Genomic DNA, 6635 nt, shown 5'->3' with positions numbered 1-6635 from the left:
ACAGCAGCTCTGCAGCAGCTCATGGAACAGTGGCGTTCCCACAGGAATTACATTTAGGGCAGGTGAGACCCCCCCCCTTAGAAGGGGGGGGGGGGGTATTCGGGGGGAAACAAGTTAACAACACTACACACACTGACTACAAAACTGAAAAACGTTAATAAAAACAATATGCAAGTACTGTATAATCAATCAGTCAATTCTTCAGCGGTGGTCTCTTCATGTTGTAGGTTAGTAATGAATGGCTCAAGCTGCTCTCAGAGCCCCTTTTATGCCAGGTGAGTACAGGTGATGGCCCAGACCCCCACCCCTGGCACTCCTGGTACCCCATGTCGACAAAGGCATACATTTGCATCACTATACACTGCCTGCCCGCGTGAATGGACAAGGAGGTGGGCTAATGGTCCGACGGCCACTATTTTGTTTGGATTTTTTACTTCATTTTCTAGAGGTGAGATTTTAGTTCCTGCCTCTACGGTGGGTACGCCACTGATAGCGGCACAATCATTTTTAACCACTTAGCTTTGGCTATTCAAAAATCTTGAAAATGTGTGCATAACTTTGAAATATATATACATTTTTAAAGCGAACATTTTTACCTCAAATCTTTGCAATCTTTGCTTTGAAATCCAACCAATATGTCTGAGTGAGTGTGCTCAGGAATGTGTCAAAAACAAATAAATCTCCATGAATTCAAGGCTTCATGGAGTTTGTAATTGATCGAAAATAAGTATTTTTGGGTGAATTATTATTTTATGTGTCTCGTTCAAGGATACTTTGTTGAGGCCTGGGATCGAACTTGGGAGTTCTGGTTTGCCAGGTAGGCTCTCTGACCATTCAGCTATGGCCACATCATCAACAGAGATTCTAAGGCACTTCTAGTCTGTAACAGTAAAGGGGTTTCAAGGGAAACCAGCAAAATGAGGAATAATATAATAAAAGACTGTCTTGCTAATAAAGCGTCATGTCTCTCATTTTCTACAATGTATTTGATATTACCTTTTTATTATTTAATAAATTATGCATTTCATCCTCTATATATTGTCCAGCAACCTTTATGATAAAGGCGAAAAAAGATAGTAGACCCGTAGGAGTCAGATTGCTCAGATGCCAAGGATCCTATGCTGGGATTCCATCCCATGACCTTGTGGTCTGAAGTCAATAGCTCTTCCAACAGAGCTAACCAAGCACACTGACCTTTGTACATTGACATTACATGAACGTGATGGGTCATTCCACCAAATTAATTAAAGTCATTTGGCTCATGCACTTTACAAGTGGGCTTATTGTCAGCAACAGCCAAGAACACAGGAGTCAATCCCTATTACAGCACTAGACCCCAGGGAGACAGACACATGCTGATTTGCCATTTCCAGGATTTGAGTCTTGAGTCGAACACGTTCAATACCGTGGATCTAACACGTTCGACTCTGATCCGGGGAGACATCAAATTTCTCTTTTGGGTCTTGAGTCGAACAAATTACTCCCGCGGAGACATCAAATTTCTCTTTTGGGCCTTGAGTCTTGGGAGTTGGGACTTGCTTAGTAGGAACAAGTCAATAGGCTACAGCTGTAGAAATATTGTGTTTGGTTATTACAAAATATACACCCTATGTATCTCTCAAGCACACTGCACACATAGGCCTACTATAGGCTGTAGGCTAATAGCAAACACAAATAGGTCTAAATGAATGAAATAATTGTACATGATAAATAAAAACGAAATAATGTTCCTACATTTCAAGGTTTCAAGCCAGGATGACGTACATTCAATAATGACATCAAAGTGCTTGAGTGAGCATTACTTTCTGTGGGACATCATTTATAGTGCAATGTACACAATGAAAACCCTATCAAATTCAATGTATTTTATAAATCGCCATCATTTTGGTCTGCTGCCACAGATAGGAGGTTATTATTCCATCAAGAAATACAAATATATGATAAACAAAGCATGCACACCCAGATCCAAGTGATCAAATGCACAGCAACATCCTATGCTTGAACCACAATGAAATTAAAACATGCAGTTAGCATGTGGTGAATATTCTGTGTTACTCAGTACGCAATTAGTTAGTTATATATTAGTATTAGTAAGTATATTAGTTATGCGATAGTAGTTAGTTATATATTAGTATTAGTAAGTATATTAGTTAGTTATATATTAGTATTAGTAAGTATATTAGTTAGTTATATATTAGTAAGTATATTAGTTAGTTATATATTAGTATTAGTAAGTATATAGAAAAACAAGTTAAAACCGTTTCGGTGAAATACATTTTACCGAAACGAAAATTACCAATCGACTCTAAATTGCCTGAAACGTACTCCTAACAGTTTTTTGGGGGGACAATTTTGGCCTCCACACTTAGTGATTTTTTCGGATTTAACTTTCGTTTCTGTAAAATAAATTTTACCGAAACGAAAATAACCAATCAACTCTAAATTGCCTGAAACGTACTCCTAACAGGTTTTCGGGGGGACGATTTTGGCCTCCACACTTAGTGATTTTTTCGGATTTAACTTTCGTTTCGGTAGTGACCAACTTTCGTTTCGGTAGTGACCCAATGTACTAGGCGTAAGTATGTAGTTGTAAGCCTGCCTTTAAATGTCCATTGCCGCATTGACAATGCATTGGGCGCTTAAAGTTGAATATCTCCCAAACTACAAATGATTTCAAAGAAAAAATCTCAAGCATGCATGTCCACAGTAAGGTGGAGCACAATTGATATGAATGGAGTTTCTAGGTGAAAGTGTTTTTTTGAGGTCCCAAAATCTTCCATCGACCTCCATTATAAATCTCTGAACTTTTAAAGGAGTACTATTCTAAAACAATGAAACATTTCAAAGATCCCTTTTCAGGCAAAAATGTCCATATTAGGATGAACATTTTAAAGTTTGAATGGGGTTTCTATTCTATATATGACATTTTGAATCTTTACAGTCAGTTCACCTTCTTTTGGGTCTTGAGTCGAACCAATTACTCCCGCGGAGACATCAAATTTCTCTTTTGGGCCTTGAGTCTTGGGACTCAAGGCTCAAACGAGAAATTTGATGTGTCCGCGGGAGTAATTGGTTCGACTCAAGACTCTTTTGGGTCTTGAGTCTTGGGGGGGAAAAAAAGTGCCCCAGTTAGTTTTGAACCGGGAACCTTCTGGTTACAAGTCCTGCATCTAAACCACTGCACCACAGAGGTTCTTACCTGTTCTGTTGACTTGCATGTAATTTTCTGAAAGATTATATAAAGGTAAAAGCCCCAGGTAAAAGTTAGAAAGATGTCCTTGCGGGATTTGAACTCAGGACCTTCAGTGTGCAAGGCCTGAATCTTAACCACTGCTCCACCATGGTACGCACTTTCTATGGTCTCTTGCACGCAGTTCAGTGAAAGATCAGATAAAGGTGCAAGAGTCGAATACCTGTCCTGGATGGATTTGAACTTGTAACCTTCTGGTTGCAAGTCCTGTATCTAAACCACTGCACCACAGAGGTTCTGACTTGTTCTGTTAACTTAGCCTGCCAAAGTTTGTACCCTTTTCCCTTTAAATATCCATTGCCATCGACAATGCATGAGGCGCTTCAAGTTAAATATCTCCAAAACTACAAATGATTTCAAAATAAAAAATCTCAAGCATGCATGTCCACAGTAAGGTGGATTTTTTGAACTGTGAATGGAGTTTCTAGGTGAAAGTGTTTTTTTGAGGTCCCAAAACCTTCCATCCGCCTCCATTCTAAATCTCTGAACTTTTAAAGGAGTACAATTCTAAAACTATGCAACATTTCAAAGATTCCTTTTCAGGCAAACATGTCCACAGTAAGACGAACATTTTAAAGTATGAATGAGGTTACTAGGCATAAGTATGTAGTTGTAAGCCTGCCTTTAAATGTCCATTGCCGCATCGACAATGAATGGGGCGCTTAAAGTTAAATATCTCCAAAACTACAAATGATTTCAAAATAAAAAATCTCAAGCATGCATGTCCACAGTAAGGTGGATTTTTTGAACTGTGAATGGAGTTTCTAGGTGAAAGTGTTTTTTTGAGGTCCCAAAACCTTCCATCCGCCTCCATTCTAAATCTCTGAACTTTTAAAGGAGTACAATTCTAAAACTATGCAACATTTCAAAGATTCCTTTTCAGGCAAACATGTCCACAGTAAGACGAACATTTTAAAGTATGAATGAGGTTACTAGGCATAAGTATGTAGTTGTAAGCCTGCCTTTAAATGTCCATTGCCGCATCGACAATGAATGGGGCGCTTAAAGTTAAATATCTCCAAAACTACAAATGATTTCAAAATAAAAAATCTCAAGCATGCATGTCCACAGTAAGGTGGATTTTTTGAACTGTGAATGGAGTTTCTAGGTGAAAGTGTTTTTTTGAGGTCCCAAAACCTTCCATCCGCCTCCATTCTAAATCTCTGAACTTTTAAAGGAGTACAATTCTAAAACTATGCAACATTTCAAAGATTCCTTTTCAGGCAAACATGTCCACAGTAAGATGAACATTTTAAAGTATGAATGAGGTTACTATGGTGAAAAATACATTTACTAAGTCCAGAGCTCGATGAATGTTAGGGACCAAAAAAAGTGTCACTACAAAGTACTACCAATCAACTCTAAATTGCCTGAAACGTACTCCTAACAGGTTTTCGGGGGGACGATTTTGGCCTCCACACTTAGTGATTTTTTCGGATTTAACTTTCGTTTCAGTAGTGACCAACTTTCGTTTCGGTAGTGACCCAATTTACTAGGCGTAAGTATGTAGTTGTAAGCCTGCCTTTAAATGTCCATTGCCGCATTGACAATGCATTGGGCGCTTAAAGTTGAATATCTCCCAAACTACAAATGATTTCAAAGAAAAAATCTCAAGCATGCATGTCCACAGTAAGGTGGAGCACAATTGATATGAATGGAGTTTCTAGGTGAAAGTGTTTTTTTGAGGTCCCAAAATCTTCCATCGACCTCCATTATAAATCTCTGAACTTTTAAAGGAGTACTATTCTAAAACAATGAAACATTTCAAAGATCCCTTTTCAGGCAAAAATGTCCATATTAGGATGAACATTTTAAAGTTTGAATGGGGTTTCTATTCTATATATGACATTTTGAATCTTTACAGTCAGTTCACCTTCTTTTGGGTCTTGAGTCGAACCAATTACTCCCGCGGAGACATCAAATTTCTCTTTTGGGCCTTGAGTCTTGGGACTCAAGGCTCAAACGAGAAATTTGATGTGTCCGCGGGAGTAATTGGTTCGACTCAAGACTCTTTTGGGTCTTGAGTCTTGGGGGGGAAAAAAAGTGCCCCAGTTAGTTTTGAACCGGGAACCTTCTGGTTACAAGTCCTGCATCTAAACCACTGCACCACAGAGGTTCTTACCTGTTCTGTTGACTTGCATGTAATTTTCTGAAAGATTATATAAAGGTAAAAGCCCCAGGTAAAAGTTAGAAAGATGTCCTTGCGGGATTTGAACTCAGGACCTTCAGTGTGCAAGGCCTGAATCTTAACCACTGCTCCACCATGGTACGCACTTTCTATGGTCTCTTGCACGCAGTTCAGTGAAAGATCAGATAAAGGTGCAAGAGTCGAATACCTGTCCTGGATGGATTTGAACTTGTAACCTTCTGGTTGCAAGTCCTGTATCTAAACCACTGCACCACAGAGGTTCTGACTTGTTCTGTTAACTTAGCCTGCCAAAGTTTGTACCCTTTTCCCTTTAAATATCCATTGCCATCGACAATGCATGAGTTGAGCTATGCTGTCGGCTGAGAGTTACAGGTTTCCTGGTGGTTATAACTTGTTTTTGTTTTTTTTAGAATTAAGTTGTTTTTCTAGAAGTTAGTCTGCAAAGGGAAGCATCACTAAGGATATCAGTCAATTTATCCGTTGCCCCAAGTTACCGGGGACACTTGACTCGAGTGGGAATCGAACCCAGTCAAGTCAAGTCAAGTCATGTTATTGGACAGACGCTCTACCAGTTGAGCTATGCTGTTGGCTGAGAGTTACAGGTTTCCTGGTGGTTATAACTTTTTTTTTTTTTTTTAGAATTAAGTTGTTTTTCTAGAAGTTAGTCTGCAAAGGGAAGCATCACTAAGGACATCAGTCAATTTATCCGTTGCCCCAAGTTACCGGGGACACTTGACTCGAGTGGGAATCGAACCCAGTCAAGTCAAGTCATGTTATTGGACAGACGCTCTACCAGTTGAGCTATGCTGTTGGCTGAGAGTTACAGGTTTCCTGGTGGTTTTAACTTGTTTTTCTAGAAGTTAGTCTGCAAAGGAAAGCATCACAGTAAAGACACCAGTGGGATTTGAACTCATGGCCTCTGGATCATGTATACTGCGTCTCAACCCATTGAGCTAACAGTTGGATGACAAATACAGCCTTCCTGGTGGTTTTCAGTTGATCTTCTGGAAGCCAGTCTGCAAAGGAAAGACTCATAGGAAAGACATCAATGGGATTTGAACTCATGGCCTCTGGATCATGAATACTGCGTCTCAACCCATTGAGCTAACAGATGGCTGACAAGTACAGCCTTCCTGGTGCTTTGACTTGAACAACAAACAAGACAAATAACTTTAAAAAAATGTGTTACAGCATAAATATAAATCTTTTTCATGGGGGGCCCTGACACTACATCTT

Source organism: Gymnoscopelus microlampas (genome assembly GCF_963454915.1).
Source record: "Gymnoscopelus microlampas genome assembly, chromosome: 17".
NCBI classification, from domain to species: domain Eukaryota; kingdom Metazoa; phylum Chordata; class Actinopteri; order Myctophiformes; family Myctophidae; genus Gymnoscopelus; species Gymnoscopelus microlampas.
This window is presented reverse-complemented; position numbering follows the sequence as displayed.